Here is a 25,178-nt window from a genome sequence, read left to right as displayed (position 1 = left end):
TAATCTATCACATGATTAGAGATAAAGAATATTTTAGGGACTTTTCAGGCTGTTTTATTTTTCTTTTGGTTTGCTTTAAGTAGCATGTAGGAGAGAACCAGACATTAACAGGTGACTAATTTGAACATAATGAAATAGTTTTTTCTCACACAGATTATTTTTCAACTATGCTATGTAAATGTAATAGTTTTGTATGAGGGAGAAGGAAAGGTAAGCCTGCATTTGGTTTTACTGTGATTTTGTACCTGTCATAATAAAGTTTATTACTAACTGCGGGTGAAACTCACTGAGAAAAATCCTTCTTGCTCTGCTCTATGAATGTCACGTATTTGTATTCCAATAACTCCTAGAATTAATCCCTAACCAACCGAGACCTCCTGATCATAGCATGTCTACACACATTTGGAAAATTATGGTCCCTGCTTAGAGTTTAATGGCAAAATTAAGTGCTGCAAATGATTGCCACTTAATTGACTTCGATGTAGACTTCCTCATACAGGATTTCTCTCGGTATGCATACTAGAGGAGAATTTGTCCCAGTGGATGTATACAACAATATAACTTCTTGGATATTTAAAAATGTGCTGAGGGATGATGTAATTTGAGATACACCATAAATTAAATAAACTATGCTTAAAATATGTTGTATTATACAGAAGAGAAACCATTATTTGAAAATAGATATCAATGGATTTATTAGGAAACCAGGCATGTGGCACAGGAAAAAACCTCAGGCATTAACAAAAACAATCCTCTGTTACTGCAGAGGCTGTATGTAAGACCTGTATTATCTAAACTTATATTAAGCACCATCTTTAAATAAAGAAGTTGTTATTTTTCCTGCCATAACTGTTAGTGAATAAAAAAAATTTCCTCATAAGGGTTAGAAAATACTTTTTTCTGGACTTGTTCTAGATTGGGGCTGTATCAAAGGTTAGAGGATAATCAGACCCTTTTCTCAGTATTAAGAGTATTACATCAAAAGATTCTGGGTTTTATATACCACATGTAACAATAAGAAATCACGTGCTGGAATTCATTTAATGTTTTGATGAGATTTGCTAAAAATCCCCAAACCTTCAGCCTCGCACTTTAGAATTAATTTCAAACACAGTCTCCTAAAGATATGCAGACTCCATGGAATTTTCAGAGCCATCTTATAACATCTGTAATTTAAGATGTCTTCCTTTGCCTTAAAAAAAAATTTAAAAAGATTGAAGACCTTTTCTCCCTGGAAATCATATTTTCCATGGAGTGAAATGTAACATATTAAATCAACATACACATTCAAACTTTTGAATCCAATTAAAATGTTCAAGTTTGGTTTCTTTTTGGTGGAATATTAGAAAATTAAAAACAAAGGAAAGATGCTATGTTACTAAAAAAAGATAAATATTTTCTAACCAATGCTCAGAAAGATGATCAGACTTGAGAAAAGTCTGCTTGCAGGACAAATACAGAAATAGATTTATGAATGTGAATGGATACAGTATTTTTTATGGTGTCCAGTTTTGTATTCTCTCAAGTGGCTTTTCAGTCGATAAAGGGGCTGTGGTTTTTTGAACTATGAAAGACTTTCATTTTTGTGCTAAGCTATTTTACCCTTTGTATTAATTCTAATCATCTTGAAAATATAACTGGAAATACGTGTACAATTCAGAAAATTTTCCCTTGTTTTGCTCATCTTTTCTTTTAAGATATATATATATTTTTTTAATTACCTGGTCTTTCATAGACAAAACCTTTGGGAAAAAATAACTCACTTGTTAGAGTAAGCATTTGTTGAAAAAATGACCTGGTTTTAATTTATATTTCATTTCTATAAATATTATTTTATTACTAGCAATGCATTTTTGGAAGCTGTCTAGGTGCTGATTTGTTAAAACAGTCCTGATTCCTCCATGCCTCCAAAGTGAGACAATTGGCTGCCATTGAAATATCATTCCATCAGTGGGTTTTAATTGCCTAAATATTTCTGTTCTTGGATATTGGAACAGTCTCTGCTGTCATATGTGCGTCGTTCTAACTGATGTTAGAGTGGCTGTGTGCTGAAAATGGCTGACTTTCTACCTATGTAAACATCTATTATAGCCCAGCTTTAACCCCTAAGGATAGATGTAATTTTCTTTCAGAATCCTAATCTTTCCAAACTGGAGGCATATTTTGATCCTTTCTTAAAACAGAGTAGATCAATGCCCTTTCAATAAGACACCAGGAGGAATAAGAGCAAAACTGCTCTAAAGTACTACAAAGGAGCAAAGCAGAAACTGACAGTATGCAGCAACCTTAAGTACCCAATTCACTACTGTAGGAATAGTGAAACTCTTGCTCTTTTTTTAACTTTTCTTGTTAGCCACGAAATATTATGCTTCTCTGAGCAAAAGATGCGAATGAGCCATCAGCAGAGAACAGGACACAGCAAATGAGTTTACAGAAATTGAACAGCCAAATCATTAATTTTCAGTGGGAAATTATGCTTAAAATCTTACCATATAAGTGGGAAAATGTTTGTGATAAAGGAGAAAGGATTCATGGTGATTTTTGTTTACTTGCTCAATTTGTCCTTTTTTTATCAAAGCTAGTGCTGCTCCATCTTATTTTTGGTTCTGAATCCTTCAATTTCCCTCACATGCTGGGAAACAGTTTTCTAACTAAAATAGAAAATTAAACTTCAAAATCAAAATTCAGCAAGAAAAAACCCTCAGATTCCTAAGGAATTTGAGAACTATTCCATCAATCAGCATGTATGTAAGCAGAAAACAAAAATAAAGAGTTCGCTCTCCAATCAGCAAAGTATTACATCAACAGTCCTTTTAAAGATTCATTAGTGTTTCATCACCAAAGGTTGACTTCATGCTGTGTTTGAGTTGCTTGAATGTCAATTGCGAGATGAAATGAGTATACCAAGAGCTGAATAGTTCTTTTATGCTTATCCAGAGAGTAGAACCAATGAGTTTTAAATCCAGGAAGAACGCAGATCTACTTAACAAAGCCTTGTTTAACAGAATTTTTTTTCTTCTAATTAACCCCAGGCCCCCCAAGTTGAATAAGATAAATGGGCAAGAAGAAATGGGGCTTTTGCCAGCTGTCTGTAGACTTCATTACTTCAAGTTTCTAGGTCTGATCCTGATCACAGTCAAATAATTTTTACGCCAAAAACAATTAAGAGTGTTCAAGGGAAACAATCCCACCCTATTTGTGTAAAAATCCCAACAACCTCTAAAAATCTGGGTCTGTAATTTATGAAGGAATTAACAAATATAGGCCAGATGCTATGCCACACTAGCACAGGAATAGGAAGCATTTGGAGCTGCATTTGTTCCATTAAACACCAGGGAAAGGATTTCCTTACATGGAAGAAAGCAAAGTCTGTATCATTCCTCCAACAGTATTGATGCCATATCTGCTCTTTAGCAGCAGAAGCTGGAGCATCAGAGTAATTACAGACTTCTTTTAACTTGTCCTTGCTCCAGACTAGCGCAGTACTGCTAGCTGTCCCCATTTCTTGGGAGGCAGCATTTTGCAGGAAAGCCTTCAAAGAATTTCAAGCTCCTTTAGGTCACCCAGTGGTGCTGGGGGAGAGGAAAGGCAAGGTGGCAGGAATTCTGGGTTACATTCAGGTTCCATCATCCACTACATCCTCTTCAAGTGGGGCAGGAGAGAATTGAATGTCAGAAAACTATTCTCCAAACCACTGGCATGTTGCCATGTTAACCTGCTGCTTTCGGGTGCTTAGAAACAGTTTTTTAAAAAAGACCTACAGCTGTAGATGGTTCAAGGCATACATCAGATATAACTTTTTGTACCTCTGCTACAGTGTGGGGTGCAGACTGAATACTCATTGCACATATTCTGAAGTACAGATTTCTGTCTACAGACCGGAATATGATCCATACCATGGAAGTCTTGGTTCTGTAATGAGATTTCTGACTTAAAACTTTTCTCTGGTTCAGCTGAGCAATGTAGTTTCTTCTTGGATCAAATGGTTGAAAATTATTGCAAAACTATGAAAAAGGTGACACATGATTTTTCTTAACTTTTCTAAACAGACACTTTAACTATTCATTATACTTTGAGAGTGACTTCTACTAAAATATGGTCACTGCAGGCAGAATTATTTCAAAACTGAAGTTGATTAGAAATAATGTAAAATGTTCTTCTAGGAGGCTGTAAGAAAACTTTTATAGCAAAGTTGCTAGGATTCCTTGGTAGCAGATATGAACATAAAAGCTCATTGATATTCTTCATGCCAACAGTATTCACTACAAGCAGCAAATAGACAAATTAAAACTTATTTTCTCGCACTTCTAACAATCCATAATCCTTTCTATTCTCCAATAGTTGCAAATACTTAAAAAAAAAAAGGTGGGCTTGACAGCATACCATGGCAGTCATCAAATGCAGATTATGTGGAATAGAAATTATGCATGCTGTGTAATGTGTCAGACAGCTTGTAAAAAGGTTTGAACATGGGGAAACTTCCATACTGCACATAGAAATGCTGAGTAAGACTTGCCCCCAACCTAGCAAGATAGTATCAAAATTCTGGTTTAGTAAATTCTTTTAACATTTCTTTTCCTTCCCAGTTCCATGTTTAAATGCCTTGGCACTGTGAAACCTAAAGCTGACAAATGCATGTTGCCTTCAGTGAGAGATACTTTTGCTTTAGAATTGCTTAGTTAAGTCCTTAAAAATTGAACTAGGGAGAGCTTTTGGTAAGATAGTCTTTCCTCACATGTCAATCTACTTTTCTGGTTTTACAAATGTGTGCATCATTTTCAGTAAGCGCACAGGCAGTATTTGTATAAACAAACTAGCTTAATACAGTAGAATATTGCCATATTTTTCAACAAAGGCATGTGTTGGGATGTATAAAAGCACACAAATTATCAATTTCATTTTTATTTCACTTCATCTTTTTTGCATTAAACCAGCCATTAGAACAGATGCATAAGTCAACAGATGCATAAGTCATGCATGAAGAAATATGATTTTGTATTTTTTGATCAAACAAAGACTTTCAAAACAATAGGGAAAACCACATTTGCTTTGTAATAAATGGGAATGCCGTATGGGAAAAGGAAAAAAAAAATAATTTGAAGAAATTTTATGATCTAATTCAAAATGACCAACCTATTTATGCCTTGCCAACTCAAACACTGCACAACATATGCAATTCAGTTGGGAGAAATAAATTAATTTCCTAATGTTTATGCTTCATAACAGTTGCAGAATTTCAACAGTGATTCTGTCCTTCTAATCTATCCATCAGTTCAAACCTCACTCCAATGAACTTTTAACTGCAAAGAGAGAAGTTGGATCAAAGGGGATTTTTGAAGAATTCTCCCACCTCTAAATCACTTTTATTCAGAGGAATGAAGGTTGTCATCTTCACAAAAATTTCTTTGACAGCACCAACTCTCCTGAACTTCCTCAGAATTCTTTGTGTGTATATATTTAAGCTGCTGGTATGCTTATGTTTGGAAAGGTATTTGTGATGATGGGTAAAAATATCTTTTTTCTGATTCATTCAAGGGCAGAAAAAAATTATCTGTTTTAAGGTTTGATTGTGCAGGCACACAAAAGAGCTGTTATATTAAAGTTCATTGTAAAATACATATGAAAGTGGCTACTGACTGGACAACTATTTGTCAGGACACATCTCAAAATACAGAGTTATTTCTTGTAATCTATAGTAACTTTTACCTAATGTCTTCCAGAAAAAATTGGTTTGATTGATTTGGGGCTATTAACTATGAATTGGGAACTTCAAGATACGTGGAAACTTTATGAAGATTACAAAGACTAACAGTCTAATGAGATTTTCTTTGTTGTTTTGGGGGAATTCCAAAAAAACTAAAAGTAACAGGTGTCAATATTTAATAACTTTCAAGGGATTGAATTTGTAGGAAAATCAAATAACTTTGTTTGTGTTGGGAATTAAGCATGGTTTCATTGTTATCCTTTGTTCAACACAGAATATTAGTAAATTGATATATTAAAACACAAGTTAGATTTTGATAAAAACGAATATGTATAAGGGTAAATGTATGTATATGTATGCTCTTGAATATTTTGTTATGATCATGTTTTGATGAAACTATGATGATTTCCTGACAAGTTTCAGTGTCCCACATCTTCAGTTTTCTATTAAATAAGGGTGTCAACTATTTTATTCTGAAGAGTTTACAAATGCCCCAAATAAACAGAATGTACATTAAAGAGAATCATCTCATTATTAAGGTAACTCTTCAGACTGGTGGCATTACTGGATCTGGTATATGAAAATGCAGATATACAAATTTGTTTATACAGCAGTGCCCCTGGACCTTGCTACTTTACTTTTCTTTTTATTTTTTTTCTTTCCTAAAGGAACTGTATATCTAGTTTACATGTACATTTCTATTCCTTTGGGCTCAGTTCCTGAAATGAATCAGGATTTGCCTTCTTAGGATAAAAGAAAGACTAATTTGGTTTTATATTTTAATCTCTTCTGATCCTAATAGCTGATTATACAGTATTCAGCATTTCTTGTAACAAGTTCAGCAGGGCACCAAATGAAGGTATCTGGCAGCAGGTTGAAAACAAAAGAAAGTAGTATTTCTTTTCATGAAATGAAAACTTAAATTTCTGAGCTGACTGTCACAGTCTTCTCAAAACGAAAATTCTAAACTAGTTACAGAAGGCAATAAACACAGTTCCATGGCAGCAAAATTTTTTGAGAGCTGCCAAAGGCATCTGCAGTGCAGAAGCCAGGGGCGGTGCCAAAGGGCACCTTGTGCTCACACTCCTGGAAGTGTCCTCAATCGAGTGCAGTCCTGGGCTGAGCACAGCACAGGCTCAAATCTCTGCCGATTCGAACAACTGCCCTCAAGTTTTTATCACATCCTATTCAAGTTAAAGGTAAAATTACAATGGCTCTGCTCATTCCTCGTGTAGGATGAATGTATTATTATCCAAGATGAGAGACAGATAGAAAAATAATTTATTCAAATGAGAAGAAGAGTTAGTTAAACTGGTGCAATGACTGTAACTGGTACTGAATCAGGTGTGAGGTAACTGCACCTGCAGGCTCCATTCTACACTGATTTGGAGAAATTACATCCCCACATTTCAAAATACCTGTGTTTTCTACAGTATCTAATGGTTTCGTTCAGCACTTTAATTGACGTTTAACCAAATCTAGTAACAAGACTGTGTTTTCTTAAAGGCCCTACTAAACGATGTAATATTACTTCCTGTAGCTATGGAGACCTTTGCTCTCGTTAGTGCTGCTATTCCATTTGACTGTAACCTTGAATAATCTTTAAAGAATGTTTTTAGTCATGAGCCCTTCACCTTCTGGTGATTTCATCCAGATACAATTTCCACAGGCTTTACTGGGTTAGACAGAATAAAAGAAAGGACCATCTGAATAAAATAAAATGTCACCATTAAATTGGCTTTTGTAGCTTAAGGTATAATGTAATGATATTTTCCCAACAGCTGCTTTCAGTTGAATTTGAAGTTTTGAAAACCTTTTGCATCTGATTCAAGTAATAAAATGCAGGTTGTGTTACTTCCTCCTTCTGTGCCATACACAATAAGCAAAACGTTGATACTTTACATGGAACGGGTGGTCATTAGTAACTTTTACTGTATGTTAATGTTATTTGCTGACCTCAACATTTTACAGATGAGTCATGCAATGAAAAGTTTGTTTAAAAATGAAGGTGTGGATGGATGTTATTTTGGAATTAAAAAATGCAGTAATTTTTCCTAATATCTCTTGCTCACAGAATTTTATTATCTGCACCTTTTTTTTTGTATTATCATATCTTTCAATTTTTTTACAGCTAGAATGGAATGAGTGCAATTCTACACATCTTCATGTGTTATCTTTTATCCCAAGAGATTTTAAATAGAAACTAGACAAAGGGATTACTTCATCAAGCACTGAAGTACAGAAATCCCTGAGGTGAAATGTAGCAACTGCCTGTCAGTATATATACCAATATGCAAGAAATTAGGACAAGGAAGGAAGAATAAGAATATTCTTAGGAATTTAGTGAGGCAAAACCAACACTTGAGACTGAAGTAATATGCCGCAGTTCTGTGAGACAATCTTTTGTGAAACTCAGTTCTCAGTGCATCTAAGAGTCACTTTGTCCATCATATGTTCCTTACTATTCTCGCTATCCTTTTCTCGTAAATATTGTGCAAACACTGAGCATTTTCTAAACAAGGAAGACAAAGAGTTTAAAGAGGAAACTAGTCCAGAGACATGAATTCAGTCCTTACATCTGTCTCATCTGCACCTTCCCCCTACAGTAATACCAACATTCTTGATTTTAAAGCAAGACTAACCATTTTACCTATTCAGCATCTGCTGCAAATTCTTCACCAAAAGACATTTAATGCATAAAAATAATGGAAAAGATACTAAAATGCAGGCTTTAAATATTAGAAGTTGGAAAGATAAAGATTTTTTAGAGGTATCTGAGAAGCAGGGGAAGAACCAAAGAATAACATAAGAAATCAAAAATCCTGACAGTGAGATCTCATACAAACTATGGGGAAAACCAGGAAAACAGGAAAAGAATTGTCCAGTAAAGTCAAAGTAAAGAGAAACAGAAGGAGACTAAGAAGGAGCATAAGGAAGAATACAAAAAAAAATATGTGAAAAAATGCAAAATATGGGATAATGGCAGTAAAGTATAAATGTAGAGTCCAGAAAAGTGGGAGAGAAAAAAATTAAGAAGGTGCATGAGACAGAGTGGAGGAAGACTGTAAAGTCCATGAGATGCGATAAGAAAAAAATAATTTAAAAAAAATCCTAATTATGTTTTCCTGGGTCACTTTTGACCCAAACTGTTGAAATGAAAAGCAAAAGCAGGCTTGTTTTCATGGAAAACAGCTTGTCTGTTGAGGTGACTTTTCTCTGTCTTTTGCTCTTACCTGGTGTTTCCTGGAGGACATGACAGGTTAATGCTGCTTCAGGTCCTTCTAAATGAGCTGATGCATTTGCAGCACCGTCAGTTCCTCACTCCAGAGGGAATGCCTCTGCATGAGGCAGTGTCATTACAGAAATTAGCATTCACTGTGACTCAGCTATCTTCATCTCAGAAATAGCAGAAAGAGACATAAGTCTGGAACAGATACACTGCTATCCCTAAAGGAGCTCTTCAGGGAACTTCTTCATGGCTGTGGTTTTAATTAGGCATTAATAACTGCTGAATGATGCTTATGCTACAGAAATGCAAGAAACTTTCAGTGAGAGAATGCAAGATCAAGGGAATCAAGAATTGTGAAAGTCAAAGACATACCAATGCTTTTTGGAATTTTCAGACTTAGATTTCAAAAATTTTATGTAAAAACTCCTGTTCCTCACCTCACCCTACCTTTGGTTTACATTTGCTCATAATCTTTTGTCTCCATGGATGTTTTAGGTTGTTTTGTATCTGATGACAGAAAGTGAAATCAAGTCATGTCTTTTTTGCACTGCAATCATAAAAAAAATTAAAATTGTCTCAAAGACAACAAAAACTATAAATAACTTAGAATCTTGGAAGATTTATTAGACTTTCACAAAAAAAAACAATTGTGGATTGTTCCAATTTAGATCTTTTAACAGGTCCATGATTGCAATCTAATATTCATTCAGATTTTAGGAAGTATGACTCAAAAATCTTGATTTTGATTTTGCCATAAAAGTTTTGGAATTAAAGCAATTCATTTTACTGATCTGATCCCTGCATAATTAAAAATATCTAAAATGAAGTGAAAGAATTAGGATAAGAATTTGCTACAGCCATTTTCACTGAATTTTCAGGAACCCATGAGGTCACATACATCTGCCCAAGGAGGAATCTCTTTTTTTTCTGCTTCTTCCCATTTCTCCTTTACTTATTAAACTGTCTTTATCTCAGCCAATGAGTTTCTCCCTTTCACGCTTCTGCCTTCTGAGTGAGGAGCTGCTTGGGGATTAGCAGCTCACTGGGGCTCAATCACACCAGGCATACAAATATTTCCACTGATCAATAGGAGTATTCTGGTATTTAAGAATTATTGATGTTGATTATGCTCATCATGCACAGCAAAAAATAAAATCACCTTCCTTCTAATGATTGGAGTTTTTCATAATCTTCCTATTAGTACAAATATTCATCATTTTAATTACCAAATAGATCTTATTCTACATTTAGCTGATTGTTTCCTGTTAAACATTTGCAATACATCTAGGTCCTGCTGTGATGTTCCATTGTCACAAAAGAGGGTAAATCATACCATATTTATTCATCTTTTTAAAAGTTTTGTACTTTTTCAGTAAAATACATTCAGCCTAAACAAAGTGTCACTTTTTTCTATCAAGATGGAGGTTTTAGAAATTAGCACGTCTGCTCATCAGGTTGGCACTGTACTTTGCAAGGGGCAATCTAGGAATGGTATTGGTTGAAAGGAAGCCTCAACAGAGAGAGATAAAGACTGGAGGATTCAAAATATAGCTTAAACACCTGGAAAAAAATTCTCACATAGTCACCCCCTTCTCACATGTGTGACACAAAATGATGGAATTCTCAGATCTTTTTCTTCAGTGATTTCATTTCACAATGTTTCAGGTCAAAAAAGATTAAATTCCCAAACCAAAACATCCAAAAGCAATTCCAGAACCAATGAACCCATGTGTAAAGTCCGTGAAAAGCACAGATTAAGCTGTGAGTTGCTTTCTCCCACAACGAGCCTGAGCTGAGGGATGTCAGGATGTACAGGATGGACACTCTCACCCAACACAGACTGTGCTCCAGAAGCCTTGGCTGGTGGAAAGAAAGTTATCTCTGATCCTCTCACCTGAAGAGCAGAAATTTTAGCAGGCTGAACAGCATCCTAAAGAGAGGAATTGAGTTTCCAAAAAACTTGTGTGAGTTTCTCTATCTCTACATTTGTGCTCCACACAACTTCCCATCCTGTCCTTTAATTTGAGGTGTGGGTTCTGGTTAGACTGTCACCAGCAGTGACATGTTCCTCTCAAAAGTACCTGTGAGAAGTTGGCATTTTTTTCACACAAAAAATACTCTGTCAAAAAGTTCCTGTCAACCTTTGAGCTAAATCATCTTAAAAACATTGTGGAAAGCTGCTGCTAACCCATGAATGTATATTAAGCAGTCAAGTGGTTATTAATGGTATTATTACAGCTGCTGGTATTATGGAAAGATTATGTTATTAATTTTTCAGGAAAACAACATCTGCAGAAAATGCCTCCTTTGTGATCAGCTAGGCAAAACTTTCCACAGGTGTTAAAAATGGCATACAACCATTTGCAGTGCTTAACCTCATTTCTTTAAAGGCAATATAATGTAATTGCCTCATTGCCCAATTCTGCAATGAATCAGGAATAAAATAGTTCAAAGAAGGGAAAGGATTGATGGTGGATGCTCAAAACTTCTGTCTCTGTATGCATCACTCAAATTTAGAATATCCCTCCTCATCTATTCACCCATCCTACAGGAAGTCATCTGCTGTCAGTCCACCTCATGCAGAGACTACTTTCAAAGATTCTGATCCAAAACTTGCTGAAATTCATGGAAAAACTAGTTTTATGGAATTTTAGGGAGCTTTTGACCAAGCCTAGAAGTAAAAATCTGAAAGTTTAATTTACAACAGCAAAAAGTGCAAGGAAGTTCCCTGTGAACATTCTTGTCTTTCTGTGCCTCTGCATAAAAGAATCTGATCAAGTACTCATGCTGTTGCTTATTTCTTTCTCTTAACACAACCTTGTATTTCTTCTAACGTATCTGATTTTATCATTTGTCCTCATATTTCTTCACCTTATTCTCTTGTTTTAAGATATGCTTTCAACAACCACAGTTCAGCGCCTGTGACTCGGAGGAGAGTATTGCACCTTAACTGATTTAAAATTTTTCCAATCTTTTTCTGCTTCTCAGCTTACAAGACTGACCACTATACCCTCTGTCACATGCATGGATTTGGGAATGGAGTGCTGTTGCATGATCCTCACTTTACACACCGACCTCTATTTAACAATTCAACATTAATTAATTATGGTTATTCTTTACAATTACGCCAATTCAGATTTCTCTGCATTTTCTCCAAGATTAAAATTTATAAACTTAGTAAATGTTTCACTAAAATTATATTCATTATTTGATGATGTAAATGTGCAAGAGGAATTGCCTTTTACAAGTATCATCTAATGCACATTTTGTACAATGTAAATCAACTGGAGGAGCATGTTGCTGATGAAGGATCCTTCCTAAATTGGATTAATAGCACTTTTTTATTTCAAAAGTGAGGTGTAAATAGAAATACATGTTTGTGAAAAAATGGCATAATAGAGAAGCAAGACCCACAGACATATTCACTGTTCTGTCATCAAAGCAAGTATATTTGATATTGTATTTTTACAATGATCTGCAGCTACCCTTAGAAACAATGATGAGAAAAATAAACACTGAAAATTGTCTTCCCAAAGTTGGCACTACACGTGCAATGCAAACCTTGAGGGGGATGTGATCAAGTGACACTGATTCCAGATATTGCAGCAGAGAAGTGATTAACTCCACCATAATAACAATAATAATAATGTTCTTTTAATGCATCTTTCAGGGGTGTAATTATAACTAATATTACTAAAGTGCCAGCTGAGACCTATTATTGCTGGTTCCATGTGCTGTGTGCTATAGACACAATAAAAGCGAGCTACTTCATACAAGAGCTGGATACAAGTCATCTCCTGCCTGTCTGTGTTTCTGTTTGTGTGGGAAAGGGACTTGCTAAATAAGGACCGTCATGAAGTTTAACTAGTTCCAGAATCTGGAAACTAAGAGATCAAGGTTGTGCTACAGAGCACATTTGCACTGCTGCAGAATAAAAGGGTTTTGGTTTTTTTCCCAGCTCCTTTTTTCATCTTTTACAAAAACTAAGATGTTAGTTTTCCTTTTTCCATCAAAGCAGTTGTATGCTAATGCTCATTTTTCTCAAGCTTGCAGAGAAACACTGTGAGATTAAAACCTAAATGCTTTCATATGTAAAAAAAAAAAAAAAAGAGAGAGAAAAAAAAGAAGAAGAAAAAAAAATTATCCAAGGGTCCAGTTAGTCAGCCAACAAATCCAGCTGGGGTTCCTCCTCTGTGCAAATGCTTCCAGTCCTACTGAAGGTAATAGCAACTCTTCTGTGCCAGCTGGGGATGCAGCCCATGAGGATATAAAGCAAACAGGGTAAAAAATCCCATCAAACTAAACATAATACATGTAATTTAGGCTACATCCAAGGGTTCCTAAACTAATAAAATCTAAATCGAGAGCAAGGACATAATTAGCTCTCTTTGTGTCATATTTAATTTTCTCAGTAATACGACTAATTGGCCCCTTTTCTATCTGTTTTCATTGTTTTCAGGCTTGACTCTGGCTTGTTCATATGCCAGGGGTTTGATGGCATTGCTGTTCTCTGCCACTAACCTCTGCAGGAAAGAAATACTTCTGCATTTACAACAAGGTGACTGAGAACACAAGGATGGATTCCTTGTTCCTTACTGACCTGCTTGGACACTCCCTATAGCCGTTGGAAATTTAAATATTAGGCTAGCACACTATTTAAATCTTTGCTTGTTTTTAAGTATTCTGAAGTAAGCTTTACTTACTTTTTTGTGCCCATAAGTTTTTCAGTACATGACTACAGTGAAATAGTAACAACTGTTAAATGTACCTGTCTGAAAAACAGGAAATTTCTTTTCTGTGTTAAGATCATATTGCTGCCTTGAATTCACCATGCTCTTTCTCCCTCTCCTAGTTTATAGCGTGTGTAAAATCCATACTGTATTTGAAAATTTGCCCCACTGCTGGTTTGCATTCCAGCATTCTTACAATAATGAAGAAATTATTTATAAATTTAGTCAGCATCCTTGTTACAAGTTAGATTGCTAGATTGCTTGGTAGACATTCATTTTGAATGTGAACTATATAGGATTTTACTATATTTGATTTCACCTAATATATATCATGCAGAAGAAACATAATATCCTCTCATGAAACTAGCTTAAAGATTGAAATATTATGCTGCATTATGTAGTATGGGTATAATACAGTTAATTAAAGGGAAAGGTTAGGACTAAATGAAATATGAACTCATTGAGACCTAAAATTTTATATATACAGAGCCTGATTCTAATTTACATGATCTGATGTAAAATGTGAGTCACACGAAAACCAATCAAGCCACACCTCTACAACAAGCAGAACTGATAGGATTACTATTTTCATTGTCTTGAAATGAAAAGAAGGGCTGTAATCAAAACCAAAGGAAGAAATATGGGTTACTGAAATTAAATTACTTCTGTACTTTTTTTTTCCTTTGTGTAACTGCCATTGGATGTTGTTTCCAGTTCTGGTGCCCATGCTTGAGGATTTCCGTGAGAGAGAAAAGGGATGGAGAATATAATGTGTAACATTGTATTGAATCCATCTCCAGATTTATCATGTGTGTCATTAGACACCTAATACAGGCATCTCCAGATTGGAGGAGAGTATTGCAGAGCCCTTCTTCAGTTACTGCTGGTCTTTCAGTGGAAGGAAAGAGTTATGTCCAGAGGGCAACAGTATCAACCTAAAAGATTAATCATTCAGAGGGGGTCCTCACCTGCCTTTGGTGAGTATAGAGAAGAGGTTATACAACTAGAAATTTATCTGAGACCAGTATCTGTAAAAAACACCACAATATTTTAGAAAACAAAAAAAATATAAAGACTTCAAATTGCATGGACACTAATGTTACAAAAATGAATAGTTAAAACTGGAGTTAGAGAAATTAAAATCAGTTATTCAGCAATGGTAATTCACTCTTGTAGTGAATCAAGTGTTCTAATTCTTTGACTACTAGATCTGAAATAGGAATGAGCTCAGAACAAATGTAATCCTATATCCCATAAGTTTGGTTAAACAGCTTTATAACTGACTGCCACCAAGTTCTTCCCCTTCCTTCCAAGTAATTAAAATTAAAATTAAAAATATAAAAATAGAATTAAAATAAGAAGAAAATAAAATTAAAAATAGACCTGTTCTGTACTTCTCTCAAGACATAAAACCATGCTGGAACTAGATGGGACCTAAACATTCTTTTGAGCCAGCGACAAACTGTGTACTTACATGTTCCTAACACTTTTAATGTCTATGTTATCTGAATGTTAGATCCTCTTTACGTGTTGTAGAGGGTAAAATGTTGCAGAATTTTGAACACAGCAGACATAGGAACAGCAATAATTCCTATGTAAATTCCTATTTTTTACAGGTGAAGCAGATTTCTGCACTGCCTCTTTGTGCTGGGCTGAACACTCCACATAAAGCCTTGGGCACTGGCAGCTCTCCAGGTGGATGTTCCCGGAGCACAGGGCAGACCTGGCCTGGGGAACCCAAACCACCACCTCATGGCTTTTGGCACCAGAGCGTGTCCTGGGAGGGGGCCCAGGGCACTGCTGCTCTCTGCCTGCTCTTGGGATCACCTGGAATCACCTTGCAGCACAAACCATGCCAAGGACAGTGCAGAGCTCACCCAAGAAAGGGAACGACAAGAGCCTTCATTCAGCCATATACATTCCACACCCATCTGTTGAGAAAGCGCACGCAAGCCTTAGGCTTCCCAAAAAGAGCCAATGTCAAGAAGTTGTACCACCATTTTAGAAAGAAAAAAAAAGAAGGAAAAACAGAGGAAAAAACACTGACTTCTTTAAAATGGATCATGCACATCACTAAAAGAGTGTAGAGTTCACAGAAATCCATTATTTCTCATAAGCCTTTCAGTGTCACTAACAAATCCAGCCTGGAGGTTGGTCTTTTATGTGACTGAGTCAATATCCACACTAACTACTGTGCTTATAAACTTGAAATATACTTTGGCAATCCTCTCTGGTTTATTTTTTTTATTTTTTTGCAAAGTTTTCCAGCTTTATGTAACATTAAAACATTATTTTCTGAAATGTCTCAATACTGATTTCCCTGCTTCTTCTACAATTCTGGTTAATTAAAGGTAAATTAAATCCAACCATGTCACCCAATTACATTCACATTGCCCGTTTTATTACATGTGTCTAGGTTGACAGCATAAAGAATTGCCTTCAATAGAAGAAAAGCAAATTATTCTCCATTTAAACTGCTGGGACGGCATTTAATTCTTTAACACTTGATAAGCACTTAATAGAAAAGGACAAAATTACCTTAAAGAATCCAACCTTCTGTTTTTCAATTGACTTCAGTAACATGAAGCTTTTTAATTAAGCACACCAGAGCAGTTTATTGCTTTAGCTGGTTCTCTGTAACTTTGAGTCTTCTAAAGTAGAAACCCTTTTATGTGGTAATAACATTCCATATAGGTTTTCAGACAGCATAAAGGTATTGCTTTAGCCCATTTGTGCGTAGGTCTCTACATCTGCTAAGTAATTGCTTTTTTCTTAAATGAAATATTAGAACACTAGAGCATGTACTTTGTATGTATAGACACTGTGGATAGTGTATAATAAAATCATTCATGCTGCAATAATTAAAGCTGTGTCAGCATTTTCATTTCAAACTCCATTTTTCAGGTGTTTATAATTCAGCCATAAAAAATTGTCTTGGACTCCTTCCACTACATCTGAAAGCCAAGAATATATATCCATAAAGAAGTTTACAAGTTTTGAACACTTGTTTTGCAGGTGTAGAGCTGAAAAACAGTTTTGATTTACAAATGAAGTTTGACAAGTAGCCACTGGCATTTTTAAACCCAAACAAATCCCAAACACTTGAGATTGTCAGGTTCATAAACCCAAGTTTTCTGAGATTGTATTAATTGCTGCAAATGAGTGTTGTCAACCCTCATCAAATTTGTGATTGGCCATGAAAATGCTGATAAATGCTAACAATAAGTAAATTTGTAGCCTACAAGATCTTAAATCTAGTAATGTGAAGTGTGATTGACATATTATTTTATGAATGCAAGTATATATAGATTTAAATTTTATAAAGGTGCTAAATAAAAAAACGTGTGCTGAATCCATGCATTATTGAAGCTGGTGTGTATTTTGGCAGAAATTTCCCTCTGGAGACAGCAGTTATCTGTTGGGTTTTTTTTCACAGATCCAATCCTGCATGGGCATCAGCTGTGTCTGCTCTCCCACAATACCCTTTATGTGCCTAAACTTGGTGTGAGAGGAACCATGGCAGTGATAACAAACAGAGTAATTCACTTGACATGTCATTAATTCTTTCTTCTGTTAAAAGGGCTGCCAAGTAAGGTCACCTGGAGAAACGGTGAACCACAAGAAGCTCCATGAAACAACAAACAGGGTTTATTTAGCTTTGAGTATCCCAGCCACCTCATACATGCACAAATCAGCCTGTGGAAATTTGGCCTGTGAGGAGGTGGAAGCACTGATCCATGGACCATCAAGCTTTGCTGGCATGCTGTGTTCTTGTGGATGCAAAAGGAGCCCTGACAGAGCTGTTCTCTGCAGTGCTGGCCATCTGCACAGCCTTCTCAAATCTCTGTTTTATCAAAGGAAAATTAACATCATCTCTATTAAATTAAGGGTGGGGTTTTTTCCCCCGCTAAAAAAAGTTGGAATTGTGATCATCTGTTACTTCTGTTCTATCTTATCCTTCTCCATCCACACCACAGTGCTGTATCACTTTTCAGCTGTGCATTAGCCAATGGAAGATTTGTTAGGGATGAGTCTTTGTCTCTGTGATCAAAACAAACCGAAACATGCTTTTTCCTACAGAGCAAAAAGCTCTGCAAACCATTGCCTTCAGGCCCTGTTCATATCCCTTCTGCTTATTCATTGGCTTGCAGAGGCAGAAGTCTTCACATATATTATTTTTAGTTTTCTTTTCATCTTAATTCATGTGAAGTAATGTGAAGGCTGTGTTTCAGCTGCTTAAATGGCATTTTAATGCAAGATGTCTGGGATCATGAGGTGAATGCCCCAATTTGTGTTAGGGCAGGTTGGACTAGGAAAACTTTTTGGAATGATGCTGAAAGACTCATGTGGGACAGACATACTCTTCTGTAACTTATGTGTCCTTACAGAGAGCCTTCTTTTTTCTTCAGAATCTTTTCTAGGAGAATAAGTCTGCCAGGCACTGCCCTCCCTCAGCCAAATACAAGACCTCCTACTGAACAGGAATATACTCAGACCTAAATAATAATTAGTTCTTTAGGAATTTTATAAAATGAGATTTAGAAAAAATGGGGGGGGGGGGAGTTTCCTCTCACACTGTAATGGAATTGAAGAGAAAGTCCAGGTTTGTGTGGTTGCATAGGGCCTATGATTTAAAAATCAACATTACTAAAAGTGTATCATGTATCAGTTCCCCAGAGGTATGGGTGTATTTGCAATGTAAGAAAACCTACCATGGTAAAAAAACTTCCAGTGAAAATCACATTACGTTATACGATGCCTTTCATTTTATTCAATGTAAATTTTGAGGATAACACTAATATTATTATACAGGTATGACCCATGTCTGTGACATGCACCATGTGAATTTGCTGTGTGGATATTTCAAAGATTGGTTTACATTCATGGAGCTTTTAAAGACCAGTACAACATTCTGGAAATGTAACAAACTAATTTTTGACCTCAGTCCTTCCTTTGTGCAGTACCGTTGGCCAGTTTGTCCCAGTTTTACAGGTTTTTGAATTTCAAAGTTGTCAGAGTAAAAAAACTCATAGCTGGTGTTACTTTAAAACCAATCAAAATAAAAATTGCGCCCTGCTGTTAACGCCAAGGAAGAAACTGAGACAACACCTAAACTGAATTTAAAATAGTAAATCCAAAATAAGATTTGGTAAAAAACCACAAAGTAATCTAGTCTAGTCTAGTCTAGTTGAGTATTTTTTTCACTCTTAAATTTAAAGGAAAAAAAATAATGAAAAATAAATTATTCTGATTCATGGTTTCCTTACCACTGTTTTCTGAGGTTTTACACCAGAGTGCAAGCTACTGAATCAAACTTGTAGTCATTGTGCATGGGATTTGTGCATATCATGGGGTTCATATATCTTTATCACCCTTTAAAGAACAGCAGTAAAAAAACCCAGAAAGCCTTTCCCATTAATCATTTCAAGTGAAGTCACATTTTTAGGAGAAGGAGAGAGGCATGTTGCTCTTAAAATGCACTTCTTTGCTGTTTGTTTTAATAACATTTGCACTCCAATGCCTCATAGGAGAAAAAGGATTGTATGCAGCTTGTCTCTAGAAAGGCATGATTTTATATTTCTTCCTGAAGTTTAACTTCCATTATTCCTGGATATTTGTACCTGCTGCCATCAGCATCTAAGCTCCTTTGAAGATCAACCTACCATTAATTATGAGAAAGACCACTTCACGAACTGGTACTAAAGTATCAGAATGATAAATCAGAATGACAGCATTATTTCATACAAGCCCTTTATGTGAACATCTGCAAGTCTATATATTAGGAGCAAAATTATCAACAATCAACAAATCAACACCTCTTTACTGTGATACCAATGAGTTAAATAAGCAAAAAGAACAGCTTTATGGTATTTTAAGGCTTTCATGTTGATATAGAGCAGTAAGACACAAAATATAACATTGTCTGAATCTACTAGAAATTTTGGAAACAATTTTTTTAATATTTAAGGTGATTTAGTTTTAATATTGACATCAGCAAGAAATCTTATTGTATCCAGATTCCTAATATATTTGTGTATCTTTAAATCAGACCTACTTGGTATTAAACCTTCTTTTAAAAGTATGTGTCAGACATTCACTACTAAAAACCTAATTATCACTGGACTTAAGCTTTCTGGAACAAAGGCTTAGTTTCCATGGTAGTACCCAAAATGCCCTCTTAAGTAGCAGTTCATGCATCAAATCAGCATTGATATAAATTCACAGAAGCACCCAAGACTTTGGAAAGTAAAATATGCAAGTTTGCGGTGCATTGGTGTAAATGATTGGTGAAATTTTAATGTTAATAGCACTTGCAATGCTTTCTGACTATACCTGCAGCACATTGGACTTAGCAGAAAAAGGATCTGAACTAGCTTCGGATTGATGCTTTATATGAAGAAGAAGAATAATGATGAGAAAGATGAAGAGAAACTTTCATCAGTGATTACTTATGGAAAATATTTTAGATTTGTGGAACATACACTATTTGAGGTTTTCCTGTAACCCTAGCTAATGTCCTGGTAATCTTTTGATGCTCATCAGTAACACATTGTTATGCCTATAAGCACTTTTTCTACATCTTTTTCAGTTTAAGACTCATTAAATCTTTAGCAGCCATGAGTAATAGTATCAAAGAAGATAAAACAGGATTCATTTTGTCATACAATACCTACAGCTTCCACTACACTAGCAAGTGGGAGTGAAATTAAAGCCTTCTGCTGAAATGTTGGTTATAGAAAGAAAAAAGATGTGGTTAATATTTCTGTCTGTAGTGGTTTAGTTTGTAAACAGTATGGTAAGATTATGTTTATTAACAAAATTTTCAAAATGACTACTGAGTAATTAACAAATTCTTTATTACTATAGTTAACTGATGTGTTAGGCACTATGCTTCCATTATAAAGCTGAAGTATAGCTGACAATTTGCCATTGGGCTCTTTTTTGAAGATGGAACTCATATAGCAAAAAATCTCAAATGTCTTTGCCTAAACTAAGCCACTCAGGGTTGTAGTCATCCCTTTAAACAAAAGGCCTAATAAAGAAAAATTTAGGTCTGAACAATTAAGTAAATAACATGTGCTTTATGATCTGGATTTTTTTTTCAGATCCTTGCTCTTTTTTGAGTAAGGATAATAAGGACATAAACTCAAAACTCTGTTAGGCATGAGTTGTAGCTGAGGTCAGGATTCAGCTTTATAATATTGAAATGCCATATTTTTTTCTTGTGAAATTATTTTGGGTACTGAAGCCAACAGAAGAGGTCTTGAAAGATCCAAAGTTCCATTTCAAAGTGTGGAGAAGGATAGGACATTACATTTCATGTGATTATATGTATGTATATGTTAGTGCATATATCAGAAAGATGGTGAAAGGGAGAAAGTAGTTTAGATTGTTACTCTGCACACATTCAAAACTCAATATGATAAACAGGAAGAGGAGGAAGCTCATGATGCTTATTTAAAATATTTAAAAGTTGTTCTTTCGAAGTAGTAAATGGTGGTGTAACTTAAATGCAAATGTGTAATATCTGAATTAAAAACATGTTAAAGCACAATAGCTAACACAGCACATATGATTAAAACCCATGATGCTTCTTTAGTTTTCTTGAATTAAATAAACAAGCAAACTGGGATAAATTTAGACAGGTATGTTTATATAAATTGAAACATAAGTTGGTAGAATCATCATCCTTTTTTCTTCCTAGCCCTAAACGCCTTACAGAGGTATCTGTTGCCTTGAAAGCCAACTATGAAATACTACTCAAAATTTGTTAGAATAGATGTGAATTTGGCCCAAACTACCTGTCCCATAACTCCATCATCTCACTTGTATTTGGATGTACCTTAACCTCATGTCCACACTGCCACGTCTAGGGTCATTATTTACATCGTCATATTATCTGTGCCTTGTTGTAAAGTTGTGATTGAGATCCATACGTTCTGCAGCTGACTTAATGTTGGAGCTCTGGATGCTGAGAATTTCAGACTTTTCCTCAACTTAAGGTAAGCAGAAATGTTTTGTGAACTCATGCTTGCACTTTGTAACTATGAAGGAAGGCACTGCTGACTATGGCTTTTGAAGTCTAAAAGCCATTTTCCACTGGGTTCAATTTAAGAGAGAGAAAATGCCTACTGTTATTTATTAGTTATGCTATTTATTAGTTCTTTGTAAATGACTTTCTACTAATCACAGTTTGTCCCAGCCATTAGGAGGCAGCTGTTGAAGCCAGAGAATAACTTCAGTACTCGAGCATAAGAGTTGGAACTCTTACAGTGCTCATGAATGAGGGAGACAATGAAATTAGATTCTCTCCCTGTAGGGGGTAGACGTTGACCACTGCCTGATGCCAGCAACTGCAGGTCAAAATATTTCATCTGGAATGGTTATTTTACCTTCCCAAACTCTCAACTTTTGAATTGCCATATTTAGGATCTTGGTGTTAACAGACAGGATGTTTTCAGCAGCAGATCAGGCTAATGGCTATCATGCACAAAGGATAACTGTAGCAGCCCCAAGCCACAGCTAATTAAAAGAACCATATATAATTGTCTGTCCAAGAGCAAAGAGAATAACTCTTCTGCAGAAATGAAGACTACTGAAAAAATTTTGTAGGCATAACTGTGCAGACTCATTTCTTCCACTTCTAGTGTTGACAACAGCTTCCAACCTGAGTAATATTTCAGAATAAATTAAGTCTAAAGTGAGAAGTGTCATCTCATTGGATGCCCCAGAAAATAAATTCAGACATACTTGTGCGCATTCTTATAGTGTATCATCATCTGCTTGAGGTGCTGGCAAATCCCTTTTATAATGCATGTGTTTATTTCTCAGAGAGAACATTCTGTATATGCAATGGACACATTCTTTTACATTTTACATTCCACCTGAAAGTCCATCACAAAAAGCTTGTTAATGTCCTTCAGGATATACAGTACAGTAGTAAACAGACTCCCAATAGCAAAGTAAATCTCTGGTAGGAGGCTCGAATAATATGTGCTTGCTAAGATCAAATCTTGACTTCAAGTTCAAGTGCAGTTTAACAGCGAATCCAAAGTTGTAAATGCAAAGTAAAGGCAATTTTAAGGCTGCTTTAAACCAAGCATGAAAGACTGAGTATTCAAAGTTGAGATTCTGTACATCTGGTTCTAATATGCCTCTTGCATTTTAGACAAGTAACCTTCTTTTATTTTTTTCAAGCATTACTATCACTGTAGTTTATACAGTTTGTGAGTTTGGCAACATTCTCAGTATGTTTGAATTAATGGTTTGGTACACAAAATAATGCAGCTTTCTTTTTCACATTAAATTACTTCCCTTTTTAATAACTAACATTTCTAATTCTTGTTTCCTCCTTTCCCCCCTCACCCTCAAACCCCTCGTCCCCTCACACCCCCCCAAAAAAAAAAAAAAAGGAGGTTTGGAGCATTTAACTTTTTTAGTTTAAACATTTTCATTTATTAATTTTTTAATAAAAGTGATTAAACCCTACTTCTGGTTAGAAATCAGATATTGTACAGATGCATGCTTTAACAGAGAGGTAGACCCGGTGTTGCTGATACCATTTATAGCTCAGTTTTAGACAAGATAGTTGCTTCAGCCCAGCTTTATGGGCTGAGTAATCAGGCTGAAGTGGCAGGACAAGGGCACAGTGTAAAATGAAACAGGAAGATATACACAAGGGATCTGCATGCAAACATTATTCTGCTTCATTTCTGCACCAGTCTTTGGAGGATTCCCTCAAAAGTAAACACAGTTAATTAATTCCCAAGTAAAACAAGTAAATACAAATTTTCCACTTACTGTGTGCTGTGCTTTGTCCGTGCACTGAAGAGAAGAGGCAGTTCTGGAGCGCTCACCTAGATCCAGGTTGCTTTCTAAATTAGTCATACATGTGAGCTGGAGGAAGCACATTGACTTTTTAACTGTGCAAAGAGCAACCCATCTCTGTGCTGCCAGACAACCCTTCAGGACACGAGGCTGAACTTCAGCACAAGAACACGGCATCTATTACGCTTGAGGCTCTACCATTTCACCTACACCTGGGTGGATCTATCAAGCTTCATCTCTATTAGGGCGGTTTGACTATGTGGTTGAAAGAAAAAAAAAAATAAAAAGAGAGAGGGGGAGAGAGAGAGAGAGCGAGAGAAAAAAGGCTTGCCGTTGTCACACTTGTTTCCTATTAAAGAGCCTTACGGTGGATTGAGTAATTGTGTACGAAGGTAATCTGGCTGGCAGATGTGTGCAGCCCCAGTGGAGCACTCGATCTGAGGCAGATGGGTTGTACCAGGGCGCAAACAACATTGGAGAAAGAGAGGCGTGATTAAAACAGCAGGCCGCCGCTTTACGGCGCTTGGAAGTGGGGATAGCGTGGAAGCTCCCAGGAACTACAACTCCCCAAAATGGGAACTGCAGAGGCACAAGCAAACTGCAATAAAACAAACCTGATAAAGCCCAGAGGGTGATCAAATTGACCGAGTTATGCAACAATACTGAAACCATCATGATTATTAATGAACCTCTCTCCCCTCCTCCTCGCAGGCACTTACATTAGAAATACTCAGTTGCAAAGAGCATGAGCATGGGTTTATTCAAAACAGAATCCTGGGCTACCGTACAATCTGAAGCATCTTTTGGAAATGGATTAGAGTTACTTTGAGGGTTTTACATTGTCTCTCATGTCTGGTTCAGTTTAAAAGAAAAAGAGAAGCTGAACAGTGGGAGTGAATCTGCCGTTAGCAGTTATTTCTGAGAATGGTTGAAGCAGATTGTCAGAGAAGTGAACAAGGAAACCTTATTACAAACTTCTGTCTGACATGCATAGGGCCAAAATCAGCCTAACCGCACCAGTACGTGTCAGGGGTGATTTTGTCATGTGGCTTCTCCCAGGTTATTGTAACTTGGCTGCAGCAGATGGTTGGAGAATCCCTGTTATCACAACAATGTTTGTAATAGTACACGTTACACTCCTACGCAGACAGGAGAGAAGGGCTACTTGTGCAGTGCTGAAATGATCCCAAGTGCAGGGCTCCCACGTGTGAGCTCATGTGTGCGCCGGCTGTCTACTTCAAAGTTTAAGTGGAACTTAAATAATGCTTACCCGCTCTTTGCTGGACTTCTACTCAGAAATGATGAGTCTGATACAATTCTCTCAGTGAATCTTGACTTCTTCATTTTTTTCCACTTACAGTTAAACATCCCACAGTGCAGATGCCTGAATTTGAGCTGATCACCTTGGGATGCCTTCATGGTCAAAGGTGAGAAACAAGCACTGCAAGAAGGCAACAAGTCTGAGGCTATGGAGGTATCTAAAAGATCTGCAATCTAAAAGAGGTTGAGCAAATTGCATCTTGTTCCTGGTGATTATTGTGGCATCTCCTTTTGAGTTAACTAAGGTAAATCCACCTCTCCCTATGCCTGATCCACAACTGGTTTAAATCAGCATTGATCAATGCAGTTACAATGTCTTATAAGAACTGAGATTATCCTCATGCAGCCCAAAACAATGCTACTACAG

General features: G+C 36.1%; 1 protein-coding gene across 1 annotated transcript in view; it reads right to left on the bottom strand.

The window, feature by feature from the left end:
* SEMA3A (semaphorin 3A) overlaps nucleotides 1-23,483 on the bottom strand; it is a 322,842-nt gene extending 299,359 nt beyond the window's left edge. Inside the window, exon 1 of the mRNA XM_038153363.1 lies at nucleotides 23,465-23,483. The gene's annotated coding sequence lies outside the window, so the exon portion shown is untranslated. The remainder of the gene's footprint in view (nucleotides 1-23,464) is intronic.
* Between the last annotated feature and the right edge of the window lie 1,695 nt (nucleotides 23,484-25,178).

The sequence above is a fragment of the Motacilla alba genome, chromosome 1A, assembly GCF_015832195.1.
Source record: "Motacilla alba alba isolate MOTALB_02 chromosome 1A, Motacilla_alba_V1.0_pri, whole genome shotgun sequence".
Lineage (NCBI taxonomy): Eukaryota > Metazoa > Chordata > Aves > Passeriformes > Motacillidae > Motacilla > Motacilla alba.
Note: the sequence above shows the minus strand (reverse complement) of the source record. Positions and strands in the feature narration are given on the sequence as shown.